The 16632-nt window shown below is 56.1% G+C and overlaps 1 long non-coding RNA gene across 1 annotated transcript; it reads right to left on the bottom strand.

Annotated features, from left to right (window-relative positions):
- Positions 1-2161: 2161 nt before the first annotated feature.
- On the bottom strand, positions 2162-16405 carry LOC139079595 (uncharacterized). Its single transcript, XR_011533339.1, has 4 exons — positions 16163-16405; positions 9746-9823; positions 7137-7313; positions 2162-6555 (listed from the first exon to the last, which is right to left on the bottom strand). It is a non-coding gene; the product is annotated as an uncharacterized lncRNA (long non-coding RNA).
- Between the last annotated feature and the right edge of the window lie 227 nt (positions 16406-16632).

Here is a 16632-nt window from a genome sequence, read left to right as displayed (position 1 = left end):
CAAGGAGAAGATTTCTGATGCCTAACACCTCCCCCACCATGAAATTACCCTAAAGTCAGCATTGGGCCTGGGGATGGCCTCTGAGACCACTATGCAGAACAGACCTTGCTGTACAGGCCCACGTGGACCCCACCCCTCTGCGACAAACCCAGGGACGCCCTGGGGGACTCTAGAGAGCAGGGCGGGCATGTTCCAAGCACGGCACGTACGTGCCTGGCACTCAAGAGATGCTTCTTGAATATGTGCTGAATGAAAGACTGAGTCCTCACGAGGCTCCTTCGACGCCCTTCGTTGATTCGGTCATTCTACAAATATTTCTGGAGAACGTTTTATATGTTAAATTTTATGCTAAACACTAGGGAAACCAACCTAAAAAGAAGGAGAGACAGAGGGAAGGACAGACAGAGAGAAAGACAGACAGAGACAGAGAGGAAGAAAAGAAGAAGGAAGTGAGGGAGGAGGGACAGTCCCTGGCCGAGACGCTGGCTCTTCTGAGCCTGGAGACAGGACGGAGGACATGAGAGCGTGTGGGGACAGCTTATCACAGTTGCGTCTGGCTGTGTTACTCATCGGACAGCGACTCAGGCGCCCTGTGCCCCAGATGTGGGTGGAGGGTGGGGCCTCAGCTCTGCAGCAGCCGTGCAGATGGCGGCAGTGACTGCAGGGATCAAGCCGGCCAGGACAGAGAAGATGCAGGATCGCGGGCAGCAAACAGCGGGGGCTCCAGATGGCGGTGTCGAGGGGAAGGGGCCAGCCAGGCAGAGCGGGGCGGACACATCTCCAGGGGGTCTATGGACGCTGATGATGGGGACGGGGCTTGACTTGAACGTGGATGTCCACCCACAGTCAGGCCTCTCCCAGGCCTGAGAGCAGATGTAAAACAACCCACTTTTTCAGGAGAACCCCCAGGCCCCAGCAGAGGCGGCCGTGGGTGGACTTCAGAGTATCCGGAAGGGGCTTCCAGAACAGATGGGCCAGCTGGCTCTGTGCCTCGCCCGGTACTGTCCACGTTGCATCCGGCAGCCCCATCTGAGCACCCCGAGGCCTGGACCGTGTTGCACAAGCATGGCCTGGGCCTGGGAACCCACGGGGACCCGGAGGCCGGGGGAGGGGGTGCGAGGCCAGCGGGCGGAGGATGTTTGCACAGTGAGTCACGGCAGATGTGGGGCTCCTGTCGCACATTCGTCCACGGAGGCAGGAGACGAGCCCGGCCACGGCTGATGCCTCTGCCCCCTCCCTCGGAAGGGAGGCCCTGGGTGGGCAGGGAGGGCGGCCATAGACAAAGCCCGGGAAGCTCTGCCTGTGGCCCAGAGCCAGGCTGAATTAGTGAACATCGAAAATGAAGAAAGTTTTGTTTTGTTCTGGGAACCCAAATCTGTTTGAACACTGGCCACAGATTAGCAGCCCAGGATGACCGCCAGCCCGGCGTCTTGCTGGGCCTGCCTTGAGGAGCAGATATAAATAACTTGCTTTCAGAACACGGGTTCTTCAGCAGCCGAAGGGACACAATTAAAGGGAGCGGAAGGCCAGGCCCCCTGCAATCTCAGGGTCATCGAGTGGCTTTGCAGTTAACGACCAGCACCGGGCTCGTTGAGCCGGCCGCCCATGGGCCTCGAGTGCGGCGTCTGGGTGACAGCGCGGGCTCCACTGCGGGGTCCACGACCGCGGATCCAGAGCACGGGAGCTCCATAAATGCCCCGCCAACAGCTCACTCCCACATCGGCGGCACCGGTCCACCAACAGGAAAAAAAACACTCAGAAATCCTCCTGTGGCTAATTCATTCCAGAAGGCACCAGACAGAATATTGCTACTGTAAATAGATTTCTTCATTATCCTGGGGCATTTTTTGGCCAAAAGACTAAGGGGAAAACCAGGAAAGAATCAGTAAGTGTCTGGGCTCCCGCAGGCCCCCAGCAGGGCTACAGGAGGGAGGCAGGGTGGTGGAGGAGAGTGGCGCGTCCTTGCCGTGGGCGTAGTCTGCATCCAGTTCATTGACGGGCCCCGTTGCTCGCCCAGCGTGGGGTCTGGGCTGCGCCTGCGTGAGAACCAAGCTGGGGGAGGCACCACTCACACGTCCCGGAGGGGGTGGACCGGGCAGTGTTTCATGACTGCATGACGGACTAATTTATAGGTGACCGAGTGACAACATGGAGACATTGATGACATGAAAGAAGAGTTTATTAGAGTTTTCAAGAGGAGAGGCCATGCCACGCCTCATAGGGCCACCCGGGGACCACCAGGGTCAGCCAGGAGCAGAGGGGGAGGAGAGCAGAGCCCAGGGCCGTCGCCGGGGGTTCCAGGGAAGGCTGGGCGCGCAGGGGAGGCCAGGCACGGCGAGCTTGGCACGGCGAGTTGGAATAGCTCTGGCAGGCTCCGGGCTGCAGGGGTGTCCCTAGCTGTCGGGTACCTGGCCCCGGGGACTCAGGGCAGGGGGAGCCCTGGCCCATGCGTGACAGTTGGATGGGGAGGGGGTTGGGGCTGCAGGCTCTGGATTGGTTGGTCTGTGTATGGAAGGCATGCTTGCAGGCAAGTCGTTTGCCATCTCCAGGAATCAGCTCCCCTCTGGGGAGGGACAGTCTCTCTCCGGCCAGCAAGCATCGTGAGATACAGAGGATAAAAGGTGTGATTAAGACAGGCAGATGGACACTTCTGTGGTCCGGCGCTTCTGATCTCCTCCAGAGCTCTCAACACGCCGGCCACTCCCCGGTCCTTGGAATTGCTTCCCCTTGGGCTCGAGCGGTCCTTCCCCTCCTGGAGTCTCCTCCTTGGACGTTCGTTCCTCAGAACCTGGTCTTGGGTGACCTTCTGCTTTCACTGCCAGCCCCTGAGTGATGTCCCGAGGACATGCACGGGCTGGTGGGTCCCCAGCCCACCACCTTCTACCCCTTTCCTGAGCTCTGCACCTGGAGAGCCACCTGCCCCACATTTCGCTGGCTGTGTCGATGCCCCAAATCTCTTCTTCCATGTTTTTTCTTCCCGTAGTTTGTGTCTCTGTGAAGAATGAACTCTCTGTCCTCTCCGTCACCAAACCACAGCCCAAGGCCACCCTCATATCTGGTGTCACCCTGTCCACACCACCCCAAACCCATTCATAGCCCCCGTCCACCCTCTTACATCCATATCAGTCCTCAATTCCAGCAGTGGCTTCTGACCCTGCCTGCTCCCCGGCTCCAGGCTCGGCCCCGCCGGACCCTCCTCCAGCCAGCACCAGCGCCATCTTTCTAGAGCCCCCACCAAACACACAGGCACTTGTACAACCTGAGAGTGAGCGTCTCCTAAATTTTGCACCCCAGGCATCTTGCTGGCCTCATCCTAGTCCCAGGCCCTGTAAAAACGTGCTGGCAGCCCTCCATGGCTCTCGGGATCAGTGCGAGCACGTCTCGTACTCTGGCCCGGCTGATGCTCTGGCCCTCGCCTCCCTTTCCCCAGCTCAGCAGAACCACTCTTGGTCCCCGGAGCTCCTCCAGCCGTCTCTGGCCTCTGGGGCTTTGCAAGGCGCCCCTCTGCCCCCCCATGCTCGGCCCCTCCTCTTCTGCGTGGCCAGCTCCGAGTGCTGCTCGGGCCCCAGCCCCCTGGCTCCTCCCTGGCTGAGACGTCCTCTGTGCAGCCCCTCACCACAATTCCCACCACGTTGTAGACGTGTGTCTGCTTGTCTGTCTGCCATCCGTTCACCCAGAACCTCGGAGAGTAAATGGTACCCGGAACACTCTTTGGTGGCAGAGAGGGGGACTGAAGGCAAGTCCAAGGCCCCCAGGGCGGGTCCAGGCTGGAATCGCTTCCAGGAAGCAACCCTGGCGAGAAGTTCAGCTCTTGCTCTCGAGCCCCTTGGAACCACAGCGGTTGGAGAGAGCATTTCATCTGAGCCTTCATTCTAGAGTGGAAAACGGACGTCTAGAAAGAGGAGAACGTTCCAGAAGAAGTGGTTAATTGGTGGAGGGACCAGGGCTGGGACTCAACCTTTAGAGTCCTGGTGTGGTGTCATCTCGACCCCACTGCCGGGCCCAGCGAGGTCCCTGGCCAGCAAGGCCAGTGGAGACAGAGTGGTCCGCAGGGGAAAGCATCGGCGGTCAGGGGCAGAAGCCACTGGGTCCACCTGAGGGCCATCTGCTGGGGACTTCCTTGTCGGGGAAGGAAGAGGAGTAAGAGTAGGGCAGTTTACCATGCACCTACTGTGTGCAATAGGGCAGTTTATCGCACACCTACTATGTGCAGTTGTTTGACCTGCCGTAACCACACAGAAGTGGACTTCCAACCTCCGTGCAGAGACAGGAACTGGACTCAGAAGGTGCCATGTCCATCATGCAACAGCCACAGAGGCCCTGGAGACAGTGCCCCCAATCAGTCTTTGCTGCAATGGGAAGAGTCACCTCTAGAGTATGTGCCTGGCAGCCGGGCCTAGGGTGGCAGCAGGTGGAAGCCCAGGAGGGACTCACAGCATTCCTCCAGTGCCTGCGTCCAAGGCCCTCCCACCCCACCCACCGGCAGCCTAGCGGGAGCAGAGTGCTGTCCTGGGTCTCTGTGTGGGATGACACCTTCAGCAGCCCCACCCTCTAAGCAGGTCCCCCAAGCAGACCCTGCTGCCCAGGCAGCCTCTGTGCTTTGTGGTGCCAAGGATTTCCGGAGACTTCCGAGGTCGGGAGGGAACGTGCCCCCTTGCAGGACCAGCTACAGAATGTGCAGGTCCCAGAGCAAAATGCAAATATGAGCCCTTTGCTCAACAATTATTAACAGTCTCAAGATAGCAGCAGCAGAGCGTTCGACCCAGCGCAGGCCCCTCCCTGTCTGGAGCCAGAGAGCCGGGATGCACTGTGAGTGCCTGGCCTGCCGCCTCGGAGGGAGAAGGGCCGCTCTGTGAGGGGCAGAGGCGGCCAAGACCCTGACAGTCATGCGGCCCCAGCTCCGCCTCGGTTTGAACTCTTCCCCTCCAGCCCCGTCCCTCCCCACAGGCCCGGGCGGGAAGGCCGCGAGCAGCCCCCCAACCGGCCAGCGCCTCCCGATAGCTCGGGGGCCATCTGGAATGCGGTCACAACTGTGTGGGTCCCCTGGCGCTCTGTGCGTGACCCTGAGCACCTTCCCTGGAAGGAAGGAAGGAGGAAAAGAAGGAAGGAAGGAGGAAGGAAGAAAGGAAGGAAGCAAGGAAGGAAGGAAGGGGCCCAGTTGACTCCAGCGCTTTGTACAATGACGATCACCTGAGGGGACGGGAACAGAAAAGGCCACGAAGCCCCGGTTGCTGCCAGCCTTAGGCAAACAGATGCTGGAGTCCCAACCTCGGCCCCACTGACATTCCCGGCTGCCAGTTCTTCGTGGGGATCTGTCCCAGGCGCTGGAGGATGCTCAGCAGCATCTCTTGCCTCCCTCTGCTGACCAGCAGCACCTCCCCCATCGTGACAACCCAGTGTCTCTAGACTCGCCTGGTGTCCCCAGGGGGGCAGGGCCACCCTAGCGGAGGACCCCTGTACTAGGGCCTCCCATCCCCCACCATGCAGTGTGGCCTCAGGCAAGTCCAGCGCCACAATGCTGCCTCAGTTTCTTCCTCTGTGAAACCAGAGGGCTCTGAAAAGCCACCCAGGCTGCCTGTCGAACCTGTGGAAAGTTGCTTATCCCGAAAGCTCTCCCGGAGGGTGAGCCGGTCTCCTCGTCGAAGATGTGAATTCACCAGCACAGGGCACGCTGGTGCTTGTCACCCCCAGATGCTCCTGTTCGGGCACAGAGAGCAAGGCCGAGAACGTCTCCAGACGTTTGGGCTCCTTCTGGTCCTCGGGAGGCACATCCTGAAAACTGGTATTTGCGTGTGTTGCTGATAAGGCACGGACGTTTGTTCCGCAGCGGCCCGTCAGCGCACGCCTGTGCTGACACGCTGCACGCCCCGAAGGAGCGCCAGAGTCTGGCTCTCAAGGGTCAGCCTTGCAGGCGACTCTTTGCTAACAGGTCACTCACCAAATATATCACCCGCCCCCCGTTTCACTTATGTTGGGGTCTTCTTGGAAGTAGGCTCCAGGGCTCTAGCAGTGGAACATTCTGGTGGAAACTCCCTGGTTTCCCTGAGCCTCAGGTGCCCCATCTGGAGCATTGTTGGGAGAGTGAGGCCAGGGATGTTGGGAATGTATGGGTTCAGTTTATGCCTGGGGCCCAAGCACACAGAACACAGGGTGTCACGATCACTGTTGCATGCCTCCCCTTGCACACTTGTTATTGTACACACACATTCTCATGCTTCCCTTTGCACACTTGTCTCACACACTGGGCAATGCTGTAGTCTGGGGCTCGTTGCTTTGTCAGACATGGCTCATTTCGACCCTGCTGTCATTCATCCGGGCAAGGCTGACTCAGTTTACCTTCTCAAATCCTTAAGCCATGTCCCTGGGCTGCCTCCTCTTTCCGCTGTTGGGAGGAGGGGGCCTTTGGAAGACCCTTTGACTCACTTCACAGGAAGGACCCTGAAGCTCACTTCCTCTCCCACTGCTTTGCTGGTTCATTTAACAGAGATTTCCTGAGCCTTTGGCCAGCCCTCCGGGGACATGGAAGACAGGGTGAGGCCTCGGGGTGCTCACGGCCTACAGGGAGACAGAGAGACGAAAATGACAGACAATGAAACCCAGTCAGTTCTCCCGTGGGGTCTCGGGGGCCTGGGGAGCCACAGCAGGGGCCCTGGTCGTGTCTGGTGGGGAGGGGTGGAGGGCTGAGTCGCAGGCACAGCCAGGCGATGAAGGGAAAAGGGCTACCTGGGGAGGGTCATGCAGCTTGGGTGGGTCCTGGGCCTGCCGGGCGTGTGGGCTTTTGAGGAGCAGTGAAGTCTGGGGTTTGGACCAGCTGCCCAAGGCTCCCAGGAGAGGGCTGTGTGGAGTGCACAGAAGCAGGGCCACGGCCCCTGTGTGCGGACACTGCCGTGTGCGGCCTCTTGGGTTCCCAGGGGAGATGATGAGCCCACATCTGAACTCTTGCCCAAGTCAGCATCTCCACGGCAGGCCCCTTAGGGCCCTTTCTCCCTTGGGGTGACCAGGGGGTGCAGTCGCCTGGCACTTGGACGATCACGGTCACCCTGCACCAGGCCAGGTGGTGCGTCTCTGCCTCCCCAGGGTCCCACTCAGTGAGCACCCTGAGAAGGCGGGCCGCCCATCCGCCCCAGCCCCGTTACCTTCCTCCCGGAGACCTGGAAGACGGGCCGGGCGATGGAAGGTGCCTCTGGGGCCGAGTGTGGCCACAGGCCAAAAACAGCTTTTGGAGTCCCCGGGGCAGCACCGGGCAGTGTTCCAGCTGGATGTGGAATCTGTCTGCCTTTGCTGCCCGTGACGAGGCCAGCCCATACGCAGACCTGTAAAGCAGGAGAGGCCCCAGATGGAAACAGGGCGTCTGCACACAGAAGACTCGTGATCATGGAGGGGGAGAGGATCTTCCAACGGACGCCCAGGATGGTGACACTCACGGCCTCCCAGCCCGCTTGCCTGCAGGCCCCATTGTCACTCCAGAGCCTGGGTCCCAGTGACTGGCCCTCTCCTGGTGCCTTCTCCTCTCGTTGTCAGTAGGATGCTGAGGAGACCACCCCAGAAGGTAAATGTGGGGTTAGAAGATGACGCCTGGAAGCATCCAACCAAGGGAAGCCATTAGGGGGTGTTTGCAAAAAGACGTGGAGCCTTCCCCTCCTCCATGCCCACCGCCACTGTCGGCCTGAAAACTGCTATTACTGCATTACGACCATCCGTCTCCCTGCCAGCCACTCGGCCTCTAGAATTGGGCTGTGCGTTCTCATTAGTGTTTCCCGGGGCCTGATCCGGTCTGACCGTGTTCTAATTACTCTGAGGATGCTGCTCGAACGAATGGATGAGTCGAATGGAAGGGAAGTGGTCCCCTCGAGACGGAGTAGAGCCCTCGATTTCTGTCCAGCTTCCACTCTCACCAGCAGCTGGCGCGTGAGCGTTTCCGTGTGTCACGCAGTGTCTCAGAGAGCCTTCCTCCACCCCCAGAACTGCCCCCTTGCCTCCCCCCAAGGTAACCACTCTCCTAACTTCAAAGGCCACGGGTTAAAAAGGGCCTGTTTGGGACTCCATATAAGTGGAACCACACAACATGTGTCTGTTTTCATCTCCACCTAAGGTTTTTCCCTGTGCGTCCCGTTTGCGAGAGTCACCACGTGGCCCCACGCGGCATGGTCTGCTCGCTGGGGCTGCCGCAGAGGAGTCTCCCGGGGAACACAGCACTTTACTGGCCTGTGCTGGCGTTGATGGACATTGCGTCTTTCCAGTTTTGAGCCGCTGCAAAGAGGCTGCAACGACCGTTCTTGCTCGTGCATGGTCAGACCTGTGTGCCCATTTCCAGCGAGCATACCCCAGGCTGTGAAGTTGCTCAGTCAGCAGTTTTGCGTACTTTTGACTTGGGCAGATGGAGTCAGTTTCCCCAGTTCCCATTCCTACAGGCAGCGTGAGAGCAGCCCCGTCGCTCCACATTCTCACCAACATGCTTCCCTGGTCATTTGTAATTTGAGCCATTTTGGTAGGTGGGGAGTAGTGGGTCATCGTGGTTTTCTGAAAAATAATTTATTGAGTGAAATGCACGTAACAGAAGATCAACCATTGTAAAATAAAGGATTCCGTTGCAGCTGGTACGTTTGCGATGTTGTGCAAACGCTGCCTCTATCCAGCTCCGCAGTGTTCCCACGGCCTCACAGCGGAACTCCTCGTCTCTTAAGGAGTTTCTTCCCCTCCTCCCTCCCCCCAGCCCCCCACAACCACCAATCTGCATTCTGTCTCTATAGATTGTCTAATCTAGACAGTTCACATAAACAGAATCACACAATATGTGACCTCTTGTGACTGGCTTCTTCCACTTAACATCACGTTTTCCAGATTCATCCGTGTTGTATGTGCATCAGAACTTCATTCCTTTTTAGGGCTGAATAATATTCCACCGTCTGCATAGACCACAGTTTTTTTCCTTGTGAATTTGACTTGCATCCCATCTTTCCAGATGTTTATCAGCCATCTGAATACCCTCCTTTCTGAAGGTCCTGTTCAAGTCTCTTGTCCGTTTTTCTATTGCGATTTGGATCTTTTTCACACAGATTTGCCAGAGGTTTTTATATTTTCTGGATTCGAGTCCTCTGTCAGTTATATGTGTTGTAAATGTCTTCTTCCACTTTGTGGTCTGCATTTAATTTACATGCCTATTACTCATCCATTCTTTCTGCTTCAAATCCACTATTCCGTTGCTCAGGCACAGAGCTGGCCATCGGCTGTCGGGCCAGCTCGAGACCCCGCCCGCCCCGGGGTTCTGTGCAGAGGCTTGGAGCAGAGACTCACCCCCACCTTCCCTGCCCCTGGCCTGTTTGAGCGAGGTCCCAAGGAGGCTTCCAGAGGGCTCGTCTCTTCAACTTCCAGCGGCAGCCTGACCACAGACACCCCAAACCCCAAGCCCTCTGCCAGGGGAGGGCCCAGAGATGCCATCAACTCAACGAAGTTCAACAAATCTCTTACCCACATCTGCTCGGTGTCAGGGCCAGAAGTCAGTCCCAAGTCCACGCTTACAAGTGGCTCGGGGTCTGGTGGTGAGGTGTGCCGGCTCTGGGGCGGGGAGTCGGGGAGGGGTGGGGAAGCATGGAGGGGGGCACACGGCCAGCCTCGGGTAATTCTGCACCCCCCATCCCCGCCAGCATTAGCTGGAAGCATCCAAAGGGAACGCACTCGTGAAGGAGACAGCCAGCACGCAAAGAAGGATGTGGGGTTCCCCAGGGCAGCCCCCCAAGGGCCTCACCTTCTGCCAGCAGCACATGCAGGGGTGTAGGTGGGACGAGAGTGTCCTTCATCCCACACCGCTTATCCTGGGAACTTCCTGGAGAAGGAAAAAACCATGAGTGGGTGTGGTCGGCTGAATAATGGCCTCAGATATCTCGTATCCTAATTGCTAGGATCTGCGAATGTTGCTTTAGGAACCCTGCAGAAAGGATTAAGGATTTTGAGATGGGAGATTAACCTGGATGATCCAGGTGGGCCCAATGTAATCACAAGAGTCCTTATAAGAGCGAGGCAGGAGGTCAGAGCTGGAGGAGGGGATGTGATACCAGAAGCAGAGGCTGGAGTGATGTTTGAAGATGGAAGAAGGGGCCACAAGCCAAGGAATGTGGACGCCACTAGAAGCTGGAAAAGGCCAGGAAACGGATTCTCCCCTGGAGCCTGCTGAAGGAGCCAGCCCTTCCGGACCGTCTTTATTTTGGCTCAGTGAGACTTGATTTTGGACTTCTGACCTCCAGGACTGTACGCGAGTAAATGTGTGCTGTTTTAAGCCACTTGGTTTGTAGCCATTTGTTAGAGCAGCCACAGGCAGCTCACACAGTGGGGAAGGGAGACAGGACAGGAGCTGAGGGGCTTCAGGGAAGGTGCTCGAGGGAGCTGGGAGCAGGCGTACACACCTGGAGGCGGGAGGGGCGTCTAGGCTGGCTCCCCAGGGGCAGCGCCACAGCTGCACGCTGTGAGCAAACAGCAGAAATGACAACCTTGCTTGGACTCGCCAGGATTCTCTGACCATGATCCCAAGGCACGTGACGTCTAAAATAATTCCACCTGAGAGAAGAGGCGATCCCAACCTGCACACCGCCTCCCGAGTTTGGGATCTGGATGAGCAGACGCTGAGAACCAGGGACTGAACGAATTGCCTTCTGTTCACGTGGGAAAGAACGGTCACAGCAACACATCGGTAGCACATGGCCTGGGTGCCAGGAGGAGTTACTGGCAGCCCGTGGGCTCACAGCCACCTTTCGTGCTTCCTCATTTCACAGGTGAGTCCCCCGAGGTCACACAGAGGGTACATTTCTGATCCCAAAGGCTATGCTTTTAACTATGAAGCTTCACTGCAATTCTAACCCCCAGGGACTCCATCCTTCTAAGTGAATAAAAATAAGACCACAAACACTAATTTGGCCAAGGCTAACTCTGATTTTGCAAACACCTAGGGCCTTTGCTTAACAAACCATCTCCTCATGGGCAATTCATGTCACCAGCACCAGCGCCAAGCGAGCCTGTGGAAAGTCTGAGGCCGCGTTGACCCGCTCTCAAATCCTCTCCTGACTGTTTACACAGAAGCAAGAAACAAATCCACCCTATTCAGTTTGCCGGGTCCTTTAAGGATCGTCAGGAGACGATTTCCAATAACTGACCCACACCTCTCCAGGGCGTCCGCCATGCACTCCAAGTCAGAAAACTGGGCTCACACCAGCCACTGGATCCAGACTTCTCCACAATCCAGACTGGCCGCTCTCCTAATTAAGGCATGTTAGCCGTGGTGCATCCATCCGCCTCTCCAGCCAGCCTCTCTGTGTGCTCGTCCACAGCAGTGGGAGCAGACAAGGGGAGACAAGGTCTGTGAGGCGGGCACCACCCCGGCTCCTCTCAGGTGCAGGCCACACCTGCTCACTGTGTTGACTGCCCCAAAGCAATAGGTGCAGCCACCTGGGGGGCTGACCTCTACCTTCCTGGGACTCATGGGCCCCACTCGCTCCCAGGTCAGAACAAGGAGTCGGAGGGGAGCCAGGGCTGCACCAGGAGACACCCACCATCCTGGCTCTGCCCTCCATGTCCCCCTGTCCTTGGCCGGGTCCCGGGCTCTCCTCCCAGCTGCATGGTGCTCGCCTCTGCACCACAGAGGGGAGTGGATTTGCTCAGAGACTGCCAGGCCTGGGGATGTTATCAATCCATAGAATTTCTTTAGAAATCAGAAGACAGCCCAGGGGCAGCCAACTTTCAAAAACCATTTAATGTTGCCTCTATCTCAGTGCAATGGGAATCTCAGAAGAAAGGACATCGCTGAACACAGACTCAGTGGAGCTCTGTGAAAACTGCCACGTTCTTGTTTGGTTTATTTCACGTGGACCTGTGGCGATGTCACCCTGTATTTGGGACACACAGACTGGGTGGCTCTCAGTGCTTATCATCTCCTGATACCCTGAGTCATAGAAAGTCCATGGAAATGTTGATTTCACAGACAGGTCTCCTCTCTCATCTCCCCAACTCACGTTAGCTCCTTGAGAACCAAATATGGCATCTTATAATTGTGAGCGTCCCTCCTCACTGCTAGTGACAATTTGTTGCACAGACACGAAAATGAGCAGACTCCTGGGCCGAGTGCACGCTGGCCGTCGTCTGGACTGGAGGTCTCCTCGGCTGTGGAGTCGTACAGCTCCTGCAGGCATTCACGCGCGTTTCCTCTCTTAGGGATGGTCTTCTTCTGTTCTTCTTTTGTGCTTTTGAAAAATGCAATTTATCACTTTGAATTGGGTCTGTAGAGAGAATATGGACTCGTGCATTTCCCTTTGTGAGCATTTTTCCCCATTTGGCATTCACCTTTCATCTAGAAATGTGGCCGTCTCGGTCGCTTTTAATTTGTACTTTGTGACATTTCCGAGTGATGTGTTGGTCCTCGTCCATCCTTGCCTTTCTCCGTGTATTTTCTTTGAATTAATAATATCCCTCAGATTATTTTTTGTTCGCTTTGTTTTGTCTTTTGCCAAAACACTTTATGAATTTCCTACATACTCATATTTCAAAAGTAAACTTCTTCCTTTAAAAGCATACAATCTTTCGCTAAGCCTTCAAACGGTCCACGACACGTGTGTACGTAAGCCTCAGGCATGGACTCAACTATGGCCTTAACATAAACTCATCCTGGCTGTCGTTACAAACGTTGGATGGCGGAGCTCTCGCGACAGGACTCGAGGTCTGGGCACAGAGCCAAACCTCAGACATCTCCGAAACGACGCCCAGCTCCAGCACAGGAACAGGCGCCCAAGCCCAGCCTCCTCTCTCGCTCACACACGCCCAGCGTTACTTTAAAGTGTTTAAAATAACAAGCATAACTGAATAGAGTCAGCTTGGGTGTCTAAATTTGATCTTTATTTAAGGTACCACAAAAGAAAAATAGCAAAAGATCAAATAATTTTGGAATTGGTAGTTACAACCAAGAATTTTGGAGTGTGCGTGTATGTGTGCACACATGCGTGTGTTTACATGTATTTGTTTAAGTTTCAAACAGGCTAAATCCACTCCTGGGAAGATGTGCCAAGTTTCCTTCTAGAAGGATTACACCAACTGACATGGCGGAGGACCAGACTTCGCATGTGAGCACTGGGCTCCAGGTCGTCAGATCTGGTGCATCCCAACACCCCCTCACAGGCTGGCAAAGGGGGAGGCGTCCTGCCATGGGGCCGTACTAACAGCTAGATACCCCTGTCCATCCCCCTGCCCTTCCCGTTGACGGGGCTCCGAGGACAGCGGCTGGAATTGTGGCTCCTCCTCCAGCTTCCCTCACAGACCTGGAGGAAGGCATGACCTCGACTGTGACTGTGGAGCTTCTGGAGCTGTTCATGGGGCTCCGCAAGGGACGGACGGAGACCTGGCCTTCACACTGCACCCCAGGGCTACGGCAGCGCCCGTGCCCGGAGCCCGTGCTCAGTAAATACTCGATAAATCATCAGGTGAGGACATGCCCGGCTGCCACGGGCGTCTCTTAGCTTTCACGCTTGGCAGAAACATTCGGCTCCTATGAACCGAACACGCCCTGCTTTGGTCCTCATGCAGCTTCTCCAGCCTCCCAGAGCCGCCTGAGGCCGGCTGGCACCCGCAAGCTGGGGAGCCACTTCCCCTGTGACCTGGCTTTGCAGCCGCAGGGACAACCTGCGGCCCAGGAAGCCCTCAGCCCTGCCTTCAGAGAGCTCAGTTCTCGGACGTCGCTCCTGCTGTGTTTTATTGGTCAAGGTGCCCACAGGCCCAGCCCAGATTCAAGGGGAGGGGAGATTAACCCCACCTTGTGACAGGGCGATGGCCTCGATGGACGGGAAGGCAGGAACTGAGGGTGGCCAACTTCAGATCTAGCTCCCCCAGACATCTGTCATAACATCAGTGTCAACAGCGACAGACGTCACCTGTTAGGACCAGGCACTGGGCACGTACAACACTTCCTGTTGCTCTTCCAGGTACGTATTTTTGGTCCCATTTTATGGATTGGTAAACTGAGATTTCGAGAGGTTCAGGGTCTTGCCTGAGGCCTTATATCTAAGAAGCAGCAGCACCAGCCTTCGAGTCCTCTTCCTCCTTGGTCCAAAGGCCTCACTCTTCCTGCCATACCAGGGTGCTTCGTGAAAACGGGCACCAGGGCCCTCTGTGAATTATTTCTGGGATATTTTTTCAAGGGCACTCAAATTGCCTCAGCTCTCCCAGATATCTTAATTTTTAAGATTATTCTAATTCTGAAATATAACATACAAAAGAGGATATCGATTATTATCAAGCAAACACCCATGTACCCCGCCCCCGCCCCGGGTCAGGACAGAGACAGCTGCCAACATGCAGGCCGCCCACCCCCCGGAGTGAACCACCCCCCTCACTCCGCTGGTAATTGCTTCCTTCTCATTCTCTTTGGTTTTACCATCTAATTATGCAGCCCTAACAATACAGTTGACTTTCGTCTGTGTTTTAATGTTATATAAATGGAATCATACGGTAAGTGTTCTTTTATGTCTGGGTTTTTTCCCCCTCAAGGTTATCTTTGGGGTTCACCCTTGCTGTTTCGTGGGGTTGGGTCTATTTGTGGGTGCGGGGGTCGGTGGGTCTTGTTTTCTGTCGTCACGGCCTTGTTTCGCTGTGTGTGAGTTCGCTGCATGAGCGCACCATCCTTTATTTAACCGTTTTTCTCTTGGTGGGCATCTGGGCTCCGGCACAGCTGCTCTGGACCTCTCGTACCCAGTGCTGGCGCGCGAGCGCGGGTTTCTCCGGGCCACAGTTCCAGGAGCAGGAAGCCTGGCTCCGGGGCAGATGGCCCTTCGGCCCTAGGAGATCACACGGACTCCTTCTCCCGTTGCCACTCCCGCCAGCGGAGGCAAAGTGTCCTGAAGCTCTGCGTTCTTGCCAACACTGACCTTGAGAGAGATTTTCAATTTCGTCCATCTGGTGGGTACGTCATGGCATCTCAATGCGATTTTGTGTTCTACGGCACTAAAGTCACTTTCGCGAGGCGGGATGCACCAACAAGCCCCTTGCACGTGGAAGCACACGGAGCACCAGGCTCCTCTCCGTCTCGTTCTCTATTATTCCTATCCCTGCGATGCTGGGAGATAATGACACCTGTCCTTCTTTTGTGACGAGGTGGCAGCGCCGGGGGGTGGCTGTGAGTCCACCCCAGGCGCGTCTAACCTCAGCGCCGGAGGGGTTGCCCTCTGCCCCTGCCTTCCACTGTCCTGTGAGCTGGGCAGGATGAACGGGGCCACATCATCCACAAACGTGGGCAGGGAGGAGAGCCATGTCCCCGTGCACACAGCTGGCATGCTCCCCTGAGCTCTCTGCTCTCTGGCCAGGTGCCTTGATAAGTGGTTCTGATGAAGCAGGAGTCAGGCATTGCCATTTGTTCGTTCATTCCTGCAACACCCCTCCATCACATGTCAACTGCAGAATAGCCAATGGCTGACACCTTTTGGAGCCCTTACTGCTGTGTACCACATGCTACCCTCAGCATTTCTACAGTATTATCTCATTTAATCCTTCTGTAACACCTTGAAGGAGGTACAGCAATTTTCCCATTTGACAGGCAAAGACACCAGGGCACAGAGAAGTTAAGTAAGTTACCCAACGTCACACAGCCAACTGATGGTGGAGCCAGGGATCAAACCCAGTGGATCTGTCCCCAGAGCCCGCATGCAGGAGCGCTGGGCTGTGCCTCTCCACACATCCAAGCCTCATGTGCTCAGGGGCCCAGAGATGGTCCCAGTCCCGCCCTCCTGAAGGACTCACACCACCCAGCTCCAAGACGCACGATGCAGCCAGAGACCACATTATCAGCGTACAATCAGGAGTCAGCAGAATGAGCTAGAGAATCCAGAAACTGAGTCACACAAATAAGCCCAACTGCTTTGGAAGATGCACTTTCAATGTTAGAATAGTTTTGAACTTACAGGAAAGTCACAGAGTTAGCAAAGAGAGTTCCTGTCGACCCCGCGCCGCTTTCCTCCATTGCCGGCATCTCAAGTTACCACTGGACATTTGTCAAAACCAAGAGATGACACCGGAATGTGATTGACTAAACGGGTGTTCGTACCGTTAACTAAACTCTCCACTTTATTCCCAGTTCGCCGGTTTTTCCCTAGCGTCCTTCTCCTGCCCCAGGATCCCATCCAGGCCACCACCTTACCTTTTAAAAATCCCGTCCCCTTCGCTTCCTCGGGGCTGCGACAGCTCTCAGACTCCCACTGTTTTTGACACACGTGGCAGTTCTGAGGAGCACCGGGCAGGGGTTTGTGGACCGTCCCTCCACTGAGATTTGTCTCGGGTTTTTGTCATGACTCAGACGATGGGTTCGGGGAGGAAGACCCCAGAGTTAGTGCCCTTCCTATCACGTCATCCCGAGTCCCTGCTGTCACCATGACTCGTCACTGTTGATGTTGGCCTTGAGCTCCTCCTGAGGGCCAATTTGCCGGGCGTCTCCACTGTGAAGTCACTTTCTCCCCCTGCAGACCGTCCTCTGTGGAAGGAAGTCACGAAGCCCAGCCCGTTCTCCAGGTTGGGTGGGGAAGAGAGGAGTATCTACATAAATTATTTAGAATTCTGCGTGGGAGACTTGTCTCTTCTCCCCATTTGTTTATTTATTCAATCATTTGACAT

The sequence above is a fragment of the Equus przewalskii genome, chromosome 26 (genome assembly GCF_037783145.1).
Source record: "Equus przewalskii isolate Varuska chromosome 26, EquPr2, whole genome shotgun sequence".
In the NCBI taxonomy this organism is placed as follows: Eukaryota; Metazoa; Chordata; class Mammalia; order Perissodactyla; family Equidae; genus Equus; species Equus przewalskii.
The sequence above is the reverse complement of the archived record's forward strand: the minus strand, read 5'-3'. Positions and strand labels throughout refer to the sequence as shown.